This window comes from Eptesicus fuscus, chromosome 15, assembly GCF_027574615.1.
Source record: "Eptesicus fuscus isolate TK198812 chromosome 15, DD_ASM_mEF_20220401, whole genome shotgun sequence".
NCBI classification, from domain to species: Eukaryota; Metazoa; Chordata; class Mammalia; order Chiroptera; family Vespertilionidae; genus Eptesicus; species Eptesicus fuscus.
This window is the reverse complement of record NC_072487.1, coordinates 77,763,133-77,780,436: the sequence shown is the minus strand read 5'-3', so window position 1 is coordinate 77,780,436 and position 17,304 is coordinate 77,763,133.

Here is a 17,304-nt window from a genome sequence, read left to right as displayed (position 1 = left end):
CTCCCCAAAGGGCTCCACGGGCCCAGTGCAATCAATCCCCCTCAAAACCCCAGAGGCTGGTGCACAGAAACAGGACAAGGAACCCCGACATGTGCCCGGAACCACAAAGCACCCCCAGGAGCCACGGCAAGCGTGAGGGAGGACAAAGCTGAAGGCCTCACGCCCCTGGTTTCAAACTAGATGTCAACGTGACCGTCGTCAGAACCGCAGGGCGCCGGCCCCGAAGCAGACGCCCACGGACGGGACAGGCCGGAGAGCCCGGCACCAGGCCCACACGCGTGTTGTCCACGAGTCTGTGACGGAGGAGGCGAGGAAGGACCTGGGCGGGGCTGGGAACCCGCTCCCATCAGTGACGGCGGGGACGGCGGGACAGCCACGCGCGAAAGGCTGGCCCCGGCCGCCTGCCTCACACCACACCACATGCACACACACACACACACACACACACACACACACACATACACACACACACACGCTACCTCCACGTGGATGTGGGACATGACGTAAGACCGGACACCACGAGCCCCTCGGAGGGAGCGCAGGAGGCGAGCGCTGGGACGTCGGTCTTGGCGTTGACGTTTGGAGCCGGACACCAAGGCCAGCGCAACAGGAAGCAGGTGGGACGACGGCAAAGGAAACCGGTTCTGCCCGGCCCCGGGCACCGTCGGCGGAGTGAAAAGGCACCGGCTGAGCAGGAGACGACACCGGCGAATCATACACATCCGAACAGACACAACACCCGCACCACGCACTGGCCAAGCACGCGCACACACACGCGCGCACACACACACATGCACGCACACACGTGCACACACACGTGCACACACGCGTGCGTGCACACGCACCATGTAAAAATGGGCAGAGGAACAAAACAAACCTGTGTTTTCAAAGAAGAGACACAGGCGGCCACGGGTACACGGAAAGGCGCTCACCCAGGTGCTCAGCCAAAACCACGAGTCACCGGCGCACAGTGAGAACAGCTGTTACCAAAAAGCCCGGCGCGGCGGTCCGTGGGGAGGAGCCAAGTGATGGAGGTCAGTGAGCAGAAGAAGCGGACGGCCCGCAAGCTCACCTGCCGCGGGGACCCCGGCCCGCTGCGGAAGGACGGTCCTGTGAGCGGCGGGGCACCTGCAGCGCCGGGCGCCGGGCGCTGAACTAGGTGGTGAGGAAGTGCACCGGCTGCTGGCGGCTGTGCCCGGCCCGACGGAGGCCCCGCCCCTGAGAAGCCGCACCTGCGGGCTGAGGCCCAGGCCGCGTGGAGGGCGGACCCAGCGAGGCCTGCAGCCAGGGGGGGTCAGGCCGGGCCGATGGGCCACCACCTGGGCGAGTGCCCGTCACCTACCAGCCCGGGAAGCAGGGTCGCCGGGCGTGGGGCCGCCCACCCCTCCCCCCGCAGCCCCATGGGGAGCCAATAGGAGCACAGACATCTACAAACAAACAGAAAGGACTAGAAGCAGCTAGTGCAGGGAGGTCGCGGGAGCGGGGCGCCCGCCTGCATGCCGGGGGGCGTGTGAACGGTGCCGCCTCTGTGGGAAAGGTATGGGGGTTCCTCCCTAAGGCAGGAGGGAACTGCCTCGGGGCCCAGGGTCCACACCCCCGGTCTTCACCGGAAGAAAACAAACACCAGCTCAGACACATAGCGCGACAGCCGAGCCTGGGGGTGACCGCGCCGGCGGATGGGCGAGTGGCTGCGGAAACGGTCCAGGTACACGGTGAACATGGCTCCCCTAAACAGGAAGGAAGTCCTGCCGTTGACGACACGGACGGGCCGGGGGGCACTCTGCTCCGCGAAACAAGCCGGCGGAGGGAGAGCACGGCCGCGTGATCCCACTCGTGTGTGGGCTCCAGGAAATCGAACTCGGGGATGCGGGCGGCCCGAGGCAGGGTGCCCGGCGGTGAAGCACGGCCCGCACCCAGCCAGGCGCCCGCAGCTGCCAGTCGGGACACAGGAGGCTGGGCTGGGGGTCCCGCCGGCTGAGCGACGCGGCCTCTCGTAAGTGGAGGAGGTTGGAGAGGGTCCCCCTGGGTGCACGCCCCCCAGAGCCTCAGGCTGAGACCTCACGGGGAGACAGGTCTTTGCCGATGTAATGAGCTAAGATGGCGAGGAGGCGCCGTAAGTCCGATGACTTCGCAGGAAGAGAGACGGAGGAAGAGGCCGCGGGGCCCGGAGGCAGAGGCGGCAGCGGCAGCCCTGCGCCTGGAGCCCCGGAAGCTGGCGAGGGGTCAGCTGGGGGAGGGCCCTGAGCGGGGACGGGACGTGGGAAGGGACATCCGGGGCTGCACTCGGATTGTGCCGGTGGCGGGTGGGGATCCTGGGGCCCTGCGGGGGGGAGCGCCTCTACACGCCCTCAGGCCCAATGTCACAGCCCAGGCCCTCCGGACGGACTGCCCGCCGGGCGCCGGAGCAGAAGGTTCCGGAGGCTGCTCCGCTCGGTGGGAGGGCGCACCACTGGGTGTGATATGTGCACATGTGTACGTGTGCAAGTGTGTACACGTGTACATGAGTATGCATGTGCATGGGTGGGCTTGCACATATGCGTGTGTGCTGTACATGTGTGTATCTATGTGTGTACATGCATGTGCGTGCATAAGTGGGTATGCACGTGTGTGGTGTGTCTGTGTGTGCATGTGTGCATGCCTGTGTGTGTGTGTGTGCGTGTGTGCGTGTGTGCGCTGTACTGGCTCACAGCCAGGCGCAGGCCCCGGGCGGGACTGCCGCTCTCAGCAGAGACTGCAGTGTCTGCACAGAAAGCTCGGGCCTGGGTCCAGGGACGGTGGGGCCCGGGGTCTGTTACTTGGTCCCTGGGAACCGGGGTTCCCCACCCCAGGCCCTTGTACCAGGAGGAGCCACACACGTTGCCCAGCTGCGCAGCCCCCACTAGGGAGGCCGCAGTCCCCTGTGCCCGGGACGCTCCCTCCCGGCTTCAGCACCAGAGGCTCTTGTCCCCGGAAACGCCTCCGAGTTCCAGGCGGTTCCCAAGCAGCCGCCCCCCCGCAGCCCCGAGCGGCCTTTCCCAGGGAGCTCGGCAGGCAGGCCTGTCCTGTGAGTAACCCCGGCCTTCCGCCCGCCCCATCCCCGTTTGCAACAGGGAGATCCCCGAGCTGCGGACAGCTGGGCCCCTTTCTGCTCGGCTCCCGATGAGTCAGCCCCCGGGCCTCCCTCAGGCCAGCCCAGGGGCTGATGCCACGTCCCCACCTCCGCCTCCACCAGCAGCTCCACGCCTCCTGAGGCCCAGCCTGAGCCGCCTCCCTGTCCCCGCCCCGAGCCGCCTCCCGGCCTGGCCCACCACGGGCAGTGGCGGCGGGAGCCGGGGGTCGTGGGGTCTGAGAGGGGAGAGAGCCCGGCTGGGTCCAGGCCACAGCCCTGCCCGCTGACCACACTCCTCGTCCGTCCTCTCCGGGGCCTGGGGGCCCAGTCGGTGCCCAGGGCTCTTCCTGGGAGAAATCCACGGGCACCCCCACCCGCCCTATGAGAAGGTCGAGGGTGGGCCTCAGGCCTGGCCGGCCTCTCCCTGTGTCCCCCTCCCTCGCCGACACCCTCCCGCTCATCTGCCACCGGCAGCGCAGAGCGGTCGGAAGCTGGCCGAGCCACCGCCCGCAGCTGGGGCGCCCGGGACCCGCCCCGGGCAGGTCCCTCGGAGGCGGCGCGGACGGTGACTGAGGAGACAGAGGCCGCCGGGGCTCAGGGCCCTGCCCGCGGTCCCGTAACGGTGGCTCCGCGACAGAGCTCCGTGCAGACACTCGTCTCACAAACGGCCGGCTCTCAGAGACGGCCCGCCCGCCCCACAGGAAGCGGACAACCGGCGAGGGTTCCCCTGGCTACACGGCCACGCGCCTGCCCGCCCCACGCGCCCCGCCCGCCTCGCAGCCCGCGGCCTCGCACGCCTGTTGCTGGTGCTGATTTGGGCAGGAACTTGTTTTGTCTCTTTGATGACGTGGCTGGCCCGTCGTTCAGACTGATGTGAGCCGATGGGCATGTCGGAGGCCCGCGGTGGCCCGTGACCGTGGCCCGTGACCGTGGACCGCCGTGGTTCTTGCGAGGATGCACCATCTTAGTAGATGCTCTAGATCAGGCGTCCTCAAACCACGGCCCGCGGGCCACGTGCGGGTGTTTTTGCCGTTTTGTTTTTTTACTTCAAAATAAGATCTGTGCAGTGTGCAGAGGGATTTGTCCATAGTTTTTTTTAAACTACAGTCCGGCCCTCCCCCGGTCTGAGGGGCAGGGAGCTGGCCCCGTTTAGAAAGTTTGCGGACCCCTGAGCCAGACCTCCACGCTCAGAGCCCTGTCCGGGCCGCGCGGGGAGGCGCAATCCCGACCCTTCCTCGGGCGTGTTTCTGTCTTGGTTTTGCTTCCATGTTTCAGCCCCATGTTCCCCCAGGTGCGTCAGCCCGTCTCCGCAGCCAGTCTGGTTCGAAGGCACAGTCCGCTCAACGGACCCTGCGTGCGGGCCGTTTGCACGGCCGCCTCCGTTCCGCGCAGTTGAGCTTAGAACACAGATGGGCCCGGTTACAGCTCACGGCGCCTCCCCACGCTCTCCCCACGCGGTTTCCGCAGCACGGGGACGCGCTTCTGGAGGTCCGCCCCGCGCGGCCGCGCCCCGGGCGCAGGGGTTCCGGCCCTCCCTGGTTTCCGTGGGGATGAGCGTCATTGCATTCCACTCGGCAAACTGTGCTTTTAGGCTTAGAATTCGTGAAGATTCAAAAGCTCCAGGGCTTCGCTGCTCCCCGTGTCAAGTGGTTCGGTTGAAACTCCCCAAATGGCCCGGCCGGCGTGGCTCAGTGGTTGAGCGTCGACCGTTCAGTTCCCGGTCAGGGCACAGGCCCGGGCTGCGGGCTCCATCCCCAGTGGGGGACGTGCAGGAGGCAGCCGATCCATGATTCTCTCATCACTGACATTTCTCTTTCTCTCCCTCTCCCTTCCTCTCGGAAACCAATAAAAATATATTTTTGTAAAACGCTCCAAATGAGCCCTAGCTGATGTCACTCAGTGGTTAGAGCGTCAGCCCAGACTGAAGGGTCCCAGGTTCGATTCCCGGTCAAGGGCACGTATTTCACTTGCAGGTCAATCCCCGGCCCCGACTGGGGCAGATGTCTCTCACATCGATGTTTCTCTCTCTCTCTTCCTCCCCCCCTCACTGTCACCCCTCCCCTCCCTTCCACTCTCTCTAAAAATCAATGGGAAAAATACCCTCGGGTGAGGATTAACAGCAAAAAAAACACCTCTCCAACTGAATTTAAATAAAACACAACCAGATGTCAGAGACTCGCCTTCTAACCCGCTCCCTGCCGCCCGCGCAGGGACTCCGCACGGGCCCAAACCGTGATGACCGGCCCAGAGCGCGGCTCTGAGAAGGGCTTGCTCTCCTCGTCCCCCCCCGAACCAAACCGGCAGCTCAGCCGTCTGCGGGCGAGATGTCCTGTGCGTTCCGCCACCTGCACGTCTGTGGCTGTCGGCGCCCGTGACGCCCTGAACGCGGCAGGAACTCGGTGCCGACCCCACCCGCTCCCACACTAACGGGTTTTCCCTGTGGCCCTCCAGGATCCGCCTGCCTGCGATCGCCGTCAAAACACACACAGTTTCCACGTTGAAGGTTTCTTTTCTTTTCTTTTATTGAACCCACGCCCGAGGTTTCACGCGGGAGGGAACCAGCCGCCCGGCGCCTCCCCGGGACCGGCAGCCGGCCGCGAACATCCAGTGGAACCGACTTCCCGCTTACGCTGCCGCTGACACGGGCCAGGCGCCTCCGAGGCCTGCGAGGCCCTGACAGCGTGTGCTCAAGGGCAAGTGGAAGAAAATCCGCCAGAATGTGCCCTGGCCCGTGTGGCTCCGTGGTAGAGCGTCAGCCTGAGCACCAGAGGGTCGCAGGTTCAATGCCCGGTCAAGGGCACATGCCTGGGTCGCAGGTTCAATGCCCGGTCAAGGGCACATGCCTGGGTCGCAGGTTAAATGCCCGGTCAAGGGCACGTGCCTGGGTCGCAGGTTCACTCCCCGGCCCATGCGTTCAGGAGGCAACCACCCTCTCTGCTGCCACGGGGCACTGGCTGTCCCCTCCAACTCACTAACTCCTACTCACGTGTCAAAGTCTGACTCAAGGCCACTTCCTCCAGGAAGCCCTGCCTGATCCCCAGGACGAGACCCGGCTCTGTCACCTCCTCCCACCGCACGATGCACCCGCCCTCTCCGCTCCTCTCTCTTCGGTAATTACACTCAGGCCGCTGGCCGCGTGGCGTGACCTCTCGCCTCTGCGTGCCCAGCTTCCTTGGGGTGGGTTCAGGCTGGGTGGGCTCATTCTTTCTCCCCATTGTCCTGAGCAGGAGCCACAGCTACCTCATAAGTGAAGGAAGGCGTGAATGAATGAATGAATGAATGGAAGGAAGACATGAATGGATGGAAGGGAGGGAGGGAGAGGTGCCCTCCTGTGGGCTGCTCGCTCCTCGCCGCTGGCTCCCCGGGGCCGCGGCCAGCAGCCCAGGCCTCGCCGTCGCTCTGGACTCCCAGGAATGCTCTGGCGGCAGCAGGCATTCCGCTCAGAGCCCCAGCTGGGCCGTCTTATCTGGGAGATTGCGCACAGCTGGCCCTTGCTTTCATCCCGACTGTCCGCTTAGACGGCACGCAAACCAGCCCGGCCGCCCTAATCCGCAGCAGATGCCGGCCAGCCGGGCGTGAGTGGCCCCGGGAACACGTGGCCGTGGCTCCAGGCTCCTGCTCACATCCCCGGGAGCGGCTCTGGGCTCCGGGCTCGCTGGCGGCACGGGCCTGGCCGGAGGCAGGCGGGAGCAGCCGTTCCTCGGCCGGCTGGCGGCGGCGGGTGGGGTGCATCCCCTCCAGGCTGTCGGCCTCACGAGCCAGGACCCCCAGGGCATCTCAGACGTGGCCGGCCTCTGAGGACTCCAGGCCCCGCCTTCTCTGGCACCTTCCGGAGAAACCCACTTCCCCGACTCCGGGGTGCTCTCCAGCCCCATCATTCGGCAAACACTTGCCGGCACTTACCTCGAGGGTGGGGTTGGGGCGGGAGGGGGTGCAGAGCCTGAAGCTGAGGCCGCGAAGGGGAGTCAGTGGGAGCCTCTGGCGCTGGACGCGGGCTTGAGGCCTGGCTCCCCACTCTGTGCCTCCGTGACCCCGCAGGTCACTTTATCGGACACCCGGTTCCCCTCCTCTGTCAGATAAGGGGGAGCAGTCTTCGTCCGTGGAGTTAGCACTCACACTGTGCCCGCACGCAGTAGGCGCTCCACGTTAGCGGGTGGTCTCGCCGGGTGCCCGCTGTATACCAGGCCTGGACGCGATGGTGGCCATGTGCTGACCCGGGCCCGGGCCTCGTTTCCGGCCACAGAGGACTCTGGTTTGGGCCCGAGTCTAAGGAATTCCTAATTCACTGCGGAAAGAGCGCATGCCCGGCTGACCAGCATGCAGATGCGAGGAGGCCGGGCGGGCGCGGGCGGGCGCGGGCGGGCGCGGGAGACGGGAGCCCGCTCACCCACCAGGTCCCCCAAGCGTGCACCCTGCGCTCGGCCGTTCCCGCCGTCCCCTCGGCCGCCGCTGGCTGAAATGTAAGGCACGGGAGTCGGAAGGCGGGCCATGGACGTTCTCAAATGCTGGTCGTCTGACCATAAAGCCACTCAACGTGGATGAGGTCACGGACGGTCTCATCCCCCGGGGAAGGGCCTGCCCCCGAGTGGCCCGCTGACCCGCGAGGATACGACTCCCTGGCCGAGGGCCAGGGTCACTGCTGGGAAGCCGCTGCCGCAGGGACATTTCCCAGACTCCCTTGCAGCTGGTGGAGCCACGTGACCACTTCTCAGCTCGGGAAGGCGGGGACTTGCAGGCAGGGGCTGACACGCGTGCTCTCTGTGCAGGACTCGGGGACCTGGGGCTCCCAGGACGCGCCCGGAGACCGGCTTGGACAGGACACCGGCTCCGCCTGCGGCCCACGAGGCCGTCTTCCCGGCTCGCTAGGCCTGGGGTTCAGGTGGGGCCGCCTCGTGGTCAGGTTGGGGCCCTGCTGCCTCCCTGGGCGAGCCTGGCCTGGCTGCGTGAACTGCCTGCGGTGGGCACGCCCTCTCGGTAGAGCTGGCAGAGGGCACAGCCTAGAAGGTGGCCAGGCGAGGTGGCCTGGGCCGTGGCCTGTGAGACGTGGCCTCGAGGCAGGACAGGGCCGCCGCCTCGTCCCCCCCACCCGGCGTCCCCAAGCACGCCCGCCCTGGCGGCCCCTCCCTGCGCTGTCCCAGCCCCCCAGGTGCAGGGCGGCCCTGGGTCCTGACCTGGAGGTGGGGGAGGCTCTGGGCAGGGCACCCCATAGTGAGTGAGCCTCCCTTCCACCCCAGGGCTGCGTGGAGGCCGAGCCCGCCCCGCCCTCCCCGGGCCGCTCCCCGGCTCCGTCCCACGCGGAGGAGGAGCAGAGGGCTCGCGGTCCACCCGCCCCAGGACCCTATGATCTCATGGGCCCGTGGTGAGTATCCCGGGATAAACCCTCCAGCCACAGGCCCGTGAGCTGAGGGGTTCAGGCCGGAGCCCAGAACTTGTGTGGGGACGTGATGGTCATCCCCCCTACATGCCAGTCGGCTCAGCTCAGCTGCGGCGCCGAAACCAGCGGCCGGACACGGAAAATCCCACCCAGAGGCCACGGCATCTGGGACTGGTTAGGCTCCGGCCGGGTCTGAGTGGAGTTTAATGAAGTCTCAGGCCAGTGAGTTTATGGCTGAAGCGATGACAGGCCTCCCCGCTGAGAAGGAGCCCAGGAACTGGGCCCGCCCTCCCCCCCCCCCGCCCCGTGCACTCTGGGGCAGAGGGCCCCTCGGAACAGGGGAGCCCCGAGGGCAGGAGAGCACGTGGGCCAGGCGCCAGGACCTGCCGTCAGCCGGGGTGCCCCTTGTCCTGCTTTTACACCTTGAGCATGCGCCCTAGGCTCCCTAAGCCTCAGTTTGCTCATCTGTCAAATGGGTGCATCTGTTAAGGTAACATGCTGACGCCACCCACCCCCAAAGCACACTCCCGCTGGACACCCTTGGACAGAGGTGATACCCGCCGGCCAGCGGGTTAAGCCCAGCCCACGGCGCGGGAGAATCCAAGTGCCAGCGGCTCACATCGGGGTACACCCAGCTCCCTCGCCCCTCGAAGGGGACCGCAGAGAGGTGTTCAGCCTTGTCACCCGAGGTCCCCGGTGGCCTGCACCCCAGCTTCTCACAGCGGCACACAGCATTAACTCCCTGGCCTGGCCTGCTCCATTTCCCCACTTCCAGGTCAGTGCTTCCTGGGGTCACCCCCAAATATACCCCTCGCCCTCGAATCCAGGCCTCAGAGCTGCTCGGAGGGGCCCCCGGGATGGTCACACCGGATGCCACACGCTTTCCTCCACGAGCCGGACAGTCACGGTTCTCAGCGCCGTGAGCCACGAGGCTGCAGGGAAGACACGACAGGCACAGGTGCAGCCGAGCCAGAGGTGGGCCTGACACGTGGAGGCGCTTCCTCGCTCAGGCCCTTGGCGGGGCCTCTGGATCCCAGGGAGCAGCCCGAGTGGCGCGTGCCGGCCCCTGGCACCTCTGCCCGGGCACAGCCCCTTCCCACACCATCTGTCTGGGTCCACGTGACCGGCCAGAGGAGGAAGGGGAGGGGAGGGGAGGGGAGGGTGCGGAGGAGGCATCCGGTCGGTCGGAGGCACAGCACGTTCCCGGCCTCAGTGGGCCTGGCTGGGGGACCCGGTGTCTGCCCCCCCAGCTGTCCCCGAGCAGCCCCTTTACTGACCTGCTGGGCGGGAGTGGGGGACACGGGCCTCAGGCGGCGGGAGTCCCCAGCGCGGGGCAGAGGCAGAGTCCCCACCCTGAGGGCCCCCCGGGAGCTGCCGAAGCCCTTGCAGCCAGGTGGCAGCTCCCCGTCCACCTGCCGCTCTCTCCTCATAAACTTCCCTTCCAAGGGGAGCTCAGGGCCCTGACAGGGGGTCCAGGTGAGCGGGGGGGGGGGGGATAAGAGGGGCAGGAGGGAGGGAGGGGAAGGGGAGCGGAGGAAGAAGGGCAGAGCGGGGGGCGGGGGGGACAATGAGAACATGTGTCTAATTCCCGGAGCGCGAAAGCAGCCGCACTCGGATCTGATTCCGTCAGCGCCCGGATCCCGGCTTCTGGGCACAGGCCGGTCTGCCAGGGCAGCGGGCACTCCCTCGGGCCCTCCAGGCCCGGCTCTGGGCGCCCACAGCTGAGTCAGGCCTGCGGGAGGGGGGCGCCTGGCCTCCTGGCCACAGCTGGCCCTGGACTTGCTGAGCTCGGGCTGACGCCGGGAAGTGGGGGAGGCGGTGGGCGTGGTGCCCCCACACTCCTCCTCCCAGGGCGCTGGCCCCGCCGGTGCCCACAGGCCGTGCAGCCTGGCGCCGACTCCTTCCCAGCGGCCCGGCGGCAGGCACACCAGGTGGGCACAGCGGCAGCCGGTGGAGACCGAGCAGCGGCTGAGGGTCCGCTTCGAAGGTGGGGAAACTGAGGCTCAGGCCTGCGGCTGAGGCATGGCCACCCTGGGAGCCTGAGCCCCGCTGTCACCCCCGAAGCCTGTGTCTGACCCCACACGTCTCGTCTACACTCATCCTGCCGCCCCAGCCGCTCTGGGTGCACGCTCCCACAGATGGGTAAACTGAGGCCTGGAGGGGAAGTCACCAGGGGAACCCAGGGCCCTCAGAATGTGGGCTGGAGGGCAGCTGACCCGGCACATCCCCGAACGCAGGCGCCCAGCACACCCACACGTGCCCTGGGCGTCAGGGCTCCTCCGCGTGGGCAGATGGGGTGCGGCCCGAGCTGGGGACTGGTGGGCAGCGGGAGCATCAAGGCTGCCGGCTCAGCCCCAGCCCCAGCCCGGCCTTGGCCCGCCGCCCGCGCCCCCCCCCCCCCCCCCACGGCCCGCCTTCCTGGGAAGCTGCCCGGAGAAGGAGGGAGAAGTTCATTTCCTGGACGAGCCTGGGAGAGGCCAGCGGGCGGCTCCACGTGGCGGTCCCCGGGCGCCCGCAACGCCGCAGCCTCGCCCCAGCGGGTCCCGTCCTCACGGGGACCCTCTCGCTCCTGCCCTCGGCCCGTCTCAGACTCAGCCCCTCTTCTGCCTCCAGGGGGCTCACCCTCTCCCAGGAAGGGGAGGGGCTGGGGAGCTGTGGGGCGGGGGGCCTGCGGGTCTCCCCCACAGCAGCAGGCTCCCCCGGCCCCCCGGCCCCGGCCCGGCTCTTGCTGTGTGTGCCAGGCCTTCCCCGGGCACACCCTGGCACGCAGCCTGAGAACAGAACATGTATGTCTGGTTTGGGGTGCGGGGAAGAGAGTGACCCACTCACAGGCGACGCTCCCCGCAGCCCCTCCCGCCCAGACAGGGGGGACGCGGGACTCGGAAGCCACAGCCTGGCACGCACGGGGCACGCACAGGGCACGCACGGGGCACGCACAGGGCATGCACGGGGCACACAGGGGCACGCATGGGGCACGCACGCAGCAGGCGCTGCATCCATGTGGCCCCAGGGCCTGCGGGAGCCCCGCCCCCCCCCCCCCCCCCCCCCCCCCCCGTGACCAGATGCTGTTCGCACTTCATCCTCTCAGAGGCCGCCCCCGCTCAGGCCCCCCTCCCGCACCCCCCCTCCCCCATCCTGGGGACCCTGCGCAGCTCTCTCAGGCTCTGAAGAGGGCCCGGCTGGACGCGCGGACACTGAGGACAGGGCCTCAGGGGAGGAGGGCCTGTGAGGAGGGGGACGGGAACCGCCCGAGGCAGGAGTGCCCTCCCTGGGCCAGCGGGGGCTGGGGAGGGCCGAGGGGCCTGCCGGGCACGCCGCCCCAACGGTGCCCGTCCAGGCCGGCCACCGCCTCCGCCGCCTCCTCCCAGCCCGAGCCAGGACACGGTCCCCTCGCCCCGCCCGCCCTCTGGTGTCCGCGACCTCAGGGCCCGGGGCAGTGCCCCCCCACCCTCTGTCCACGGGGCCCTGGTCCTGGGAGAGCTCCCTGGGACCCCGCAGCCCGAGGTGGAGACCCACGGGCGTCCCAGCCACAGGCCGAGGCCCAGCCAGCGCTGCCCCTGAGATTCTTGCTCATGTTTGAGCACCAAGCCGTCCGCCCCAGGCCCCTCTGCAAGGTCCCCGTCGGCCACGCCCCACCGGGCCGGCGGCCATCTGCGAGGGGGTGATGCCCAGCCCCAGGGCGGTGTGGGGGCACAGAAAACAGAGAGGGGGAGGGGGAGGGGAGTGGGAGAGGGGGAGGGGGGAGGGGAGGAGAGAGGGGGAGAGGGGGAGGGGCGGGGAGTGGGAAAGGGGGAGGGGGAGGGGAGAGGGGGGAGAGGAGGGGAGGGAGGGGAGGGGGAAAGGGGGAAGGGAGAGGGGAGGGGGAGGGGAGGGGAGGGGGAGGGGGAGGGGCGGGGAGGGAGAGAGGGGGAGTGGGAAAGGGGGGAGGGGGGGGGGGAGGGGGAGGGGTGGGGGAGAGGAGGGGAGAGGAGGGCAGGGATACGCCAGGCCTGGGGCAAAGATGAGCCAGCTAGGCCCACCGTGCCCCTCCCGCTCCTTGCCAGGCCCCACCCCCAGCCAAGGAGGGAGGACTGGGCACGGATCCCGTGGAAAGAAGTGGCCGCACATTTTCCGAGATGTTTTCAACATTGTTCTGGCAGCTCGGCGCTCCCCGCGGCCAGTCCTCCCGACAAGAAACAAGCGCCCGCCTGGCCCGCCCCGCCCCCCGCCAGCCCGGGCTCCCGGCTCCGCTCGCCCCCGGCCCAGGCCCTCCACTGCCGGGCATGCCCACGGCGGCACACGGCGGGAGGCAGCCTGCCCTCTCCCGACGGCCTCCTTCCAGGGCCAAAGCCCCTCTGGCCGAGCTGGTGGTACTAAGCCCCGGGGGACGCCCGGGCCAGAGGGCCCAGGTCGGCTGTGCAGACCCTCGCGGTTCCCGGGAGACACTGGGCCCAGCGCGGCGAGGACGTGCCCGGGCCTCAGGGCGGGGGCCGAGCTGGGCGGCCGATGCTGTCCCTCACGGGTGGGTCTCGGGTGCCGGCCCCGGGCTCCCTGGGCCTCACCGTCCTCACCGGAAGCAGCCGATCTGAACACGGCTCAGGCACCAGAACCACCAGGCCCAGCGCCGGATCGGGGAGGTGGCAGCATCCAGCGAGGGCTGCAGGACCAGAGCTACCTCCACTCCTGTCCCCAGCTCAGCCCTGCTCAGGGGCCAGCACCCCGAGGCCTCACCTCCAGCTCCAGGCCTGGGGTGGGCCCGGGAGTCCTCTCAGAGGGGCTTGGGGAGCCCGAGGGTGGCGCCTGACCCCTGACCCCAGGGAGAAGAAGGGGAGCATGGGGGGGCCCGAGGATGGCTCGGCCCCAAACCAGCAGGGCCAAGACCTGGGACAGAGCCCTCGAGGGCGTTGGCTGCACGCGCCACAGCCATGAGCGCCGGTCTCGCCTGTTCGCACCTGGCCCACCCGCCGCCGTCCGGTCAGAGCTGCCCCCTCCCCCACCCCGACTCCCCCATCACCTGCGTGCGGACACCTGTGCTGGCCCGGCCGGGGACACGGCAGCTCCCAGGGTGCCGGGCCCAGGGCGTGCAGAGCGGGCCCACCGCCCAGCCAGGTGCCCCGGGTCTCAGCCGTGACTGAAGGCTGAGGAGGAAGGGGCCCGGGAAGAGGGGCAGGGGAGCCCCAGGGGGAACCCCCGGGGGGGCTGAGCGAACAGGGCAGACTCCCAAGCCCTTCCCGGGGAGCCCAGGGCCGCGGGGGCCTTGGGCACAAACCGGCTGCTCTCCTTTTACAGCCTTTTTATTCGTGTTTCATAAAAAGCATTGAGTAACCACGAGTGAGGCTGTTGCTACGGCGATGTTTGGGACCGATGTGTGGAACCTTCTGGAACGTGGGCAGGCCGGGAGCACGCCCATGGACGGACTCCAGATGGCCCGGGAGGCCCGGTCGCGGCCGCCAGCATCTCCCGTTTCATCAGCCGCGCGGCTGCCAGCGGGCTCCTGCCGGTTGTTCTGAGGTTTGTTTCCTCTCCGCCAGCCACGGCGCTGCCTCCCGCTCCGGTGCGCTCGGCGGCTCACCAGCCACGCACGCGGCCTCAGCGCAGGCCCAGGCTGGCGAGGCTGCCTCTCCTGCCCCGGCCCAGCCCCCCACCCCCCTCCCCCATCGAGGCGCAGCCATGCCTCGCCGCCCAGCAGCGGGCCCTGGGCACCCCCACAATGCCCCCCCCCCCGGCCACTGCCCACAGCCCACAGCGGGGGACTGAGTGCCCTCTGCCCGCCCCACCCTGTTCCCTGCAGCCCCGGCCCAGCGGGAGCGCAGGCCGCCTGGCCTTGTCCACGTTGCCGGGTAACAACCCCATCGCGCTGGTTCGGCTCTCGGCCAGCTTCCCATGGCCAGAGCGGGGGGAGCCCATTTCACAGGTGAGGAAACTGAGTCCCCGGAGCTCAGTGCCATGCCCGCGACCACACAGCCCGGGCTGGAGCGCACCGCCGCTGGCTGGGCCCCGCCACGCTGCAGCACCCCGCAGCCCACGAAACGGCCCACGTGGGGCCTCCAGGGAGGGGGCCTCCATCAGCCCGCAGAAGGCGAGCCGGAGGCCTGGGGCCTGTTCAGCTCCAACACCTCGGACGCGGGGTCCCCTTGGGGGGCGGAGCCCGGCACGTGGGAGCGTGGACCCCCGGACAGCGCCACGGAGCCGCCTCTGAACACCCATCCTCTGTGGCTGGGCTGGGCTTGCCTCCCTCTTCCCCCCATACCCTTCCCACCTGCTATGATCCCATCTCGCAGAAGGGGAAACTGAGGCTCAGGGCGGTGGGCCACTTCCCCAAGGCCAGGCAGGTCGTGGTGGCTGAGCGAGGAGTCACTCCCAGGCCCGTCTCCCTGGAGAGCCGGCCCCCTCTCCAGGCCACATGCCTGCCCCCGCCCCCCCCCGCCGCTCCCACCTCAGTCAGCACAACTGGCGCTTCGGAGAGCCCTCCGTGAGCCGAGCCCTGGGCCCGGCCCTGCCCCTGGCTCTGCGGGGAGAAGACACGGGGTCAGACTGTGCCGTCCCCGTGCTGAGCCCAGCAGGTCTGAAGGAGAAGCTAACTCAGGAGGGCTCCCTGGAGGAGGGGGTGGGGTCGGGGACGGTGGCAGAGCGCCCCCCACAGGAGCCCCAGGGCCAGGCTGCTAAGACCACGTGGGTTCTGTGCTCCTTGCATCCAGGCCGGAGACCCGCTCACTGCCTCAGGCCGGCCTGCCCGCCGGGCCCCAGCCGCGGTGCCACAGCCACAGCCTGAACGACCGGCCACCACACAGACCACCGCCCCACAGCGCCGTCCCGGCATCAGCGCACGATCCGGGGCCCCTGGGGCGCCTGCCTGCCGGCAGCGCCGTCTCCGCGGAGGATGAGGCTGTCCAGCGGCTCCAGGGAGGGGTCTGGCCGGCCCATTCACAGCCTGGTCCCTGCAGGGAACTGGCCGGGGCCACCCCAGGCAGGTCAGCCCCCAGGACTCCGAGGACCCCGAAGTCAGGAAGCCCCCAGGGCCTTCCCCTCCCCCCTCCCAGCGGTCCCCAGCAGGTGACCACACCCCAACGTCCCCTGATGAGGTCACGAAGGACTCGGGTTTGGCCTCTTACAGGGACCCTGGGCATTCTGTGTCCCCCGCCCCAACCCCCCAAGGTGAGCAGCAGACCACGCCCACCTCAGGCTCAGCAGACAGGACTGAGCTGACGCCCCACCTCACGCTCCCCCTCCCACGAAGCCCGGTGAAGGGAACCAGCCAGAGGACAGCACAGCTCGGCCAGGACCCCGCGGGGCGGGGAAGGGCGGGGAGGGGGGGGGCTGGGCTCCCTGAGAGCAGACAGCCAGAGGCTGCTTCCCACGGAAAAAGTGTCTTCAGACCCCGACCCCCCGCCCTCCGCCAGGAGGCCCCAGCCCATGACTCAAGGCCCTGCGCTTCCCAGACAGACAGCTGGTCCAGGGCCAGGCCGGCCTGCGGCAGGACCCCCTGCAGGCTGGGCCCCCCCACACACACACACCACCAGGCGCCCCCCCTGTCAGGCCCCCACCCTCTGTCACACACCCCAACCCAGCGGCCCCCCTCCAGGCACACGTCCCCTGGGGCTCAGCTCATTTCTAAGAGATGCCGCCAGCCCAGGCCACCTGCGCAGCCCCCGCTGGGACGCCCTTGGAGCCGCACACGGCCCTCCCGCCGCGGCCCTGGCTCTGGAGCAGCCTCTGAGGAGGTTCCCGGCCTCCGGCAACGGGCGGGCGGGAGGAGCAGGGCCTGACCCGGGACCAGAGCAGCCCAGGGCAGGAGGGACCGGGTTGGAGCTGGGAGCTGGGGCACAAGGAGGGCTGCACGCGGCCCCCCTCCACGCCCCCCCCCCCCCGCAGCAGCAGAGTGAGGGAAGCGCTGGGGCTGAGCCGCCCCCAGCGGGCCCAGGGGACCCTCCCGGACAGCAGCCAGGAAGTGCGGAGCTGGGGACCCTCCGCCCACGTCCTCGCCTCCGGAGGAGACCCGCTCTGCACGCTCACCGCGCGGCCCAGGGCGGAGCACGGACGTCGGTTGTGCTGCCACAAACCCCCGCTCATTCTTTCCCACTGACGTCACCAGCTGGTTCGAATCTGCAGCGACTGCGGCCTGATTGCCGCTGTCTTCGCAAAGTGAAATCAGATGGTCCCCGCCTCCCGCCGCCGCCTCCCGCTCCCGCCGCCTCTTTCTTTATTATGTTCCTTGGACCCCGGCCAGATGTTTCCTGCACCAACAACCTTCCAAAAATTCACAAAAGGAGAGCAGGGCCTGCAGCTTCCTGCCTGCCGGGCGGAGGAGGCGACGTGGCAGGGCGGGGTGGCGGCCACGTCTGCAGGCTGGGGAGGCGGCAGGCTCCCGCCAGATCCAAGCTCTCGGCCACCCCCACCCTCGGGTCTGGACATCCGGAGGCCACGGCCACGAGGCCACAGCCCACCGCGCCGGACGCTGGGGCCCTGGCCTGAGCCGTGGGCCGAGCGCAGGCCTGGCCGGGCAAGGGCAGCGCAGGGCCCCGAGGCCGGGCCTGGGCTCGGACGGGCCTGGGGGCGACTCCCAGCCCCGCTGATCACCCCTCGGCCGGGTTCGACAGCCCCTTGGAGTCTGCGAGGAAGAAGGGGTCGTGTGGCCACGTCTCCAGGCGGAGCTCCCACTAAAGCAGCCCCCGTCCCGGGCCGGGTTCAGGAGGGCCTCACCTCCACCCGCTCCCTGGAGGCAGGTGTGGAGCTGAGCGGGGAGGGCAGGCAGAGGCTCATGGGAGAATGGCGTCCAGCCTGAAGGAGGCCCGGGCTTCCCAGGCAGGACAGGGCTCCGGGGCAGGGGCCACGCTTTGAGCGAAGCAGGGCCCGCGGCCTGGCT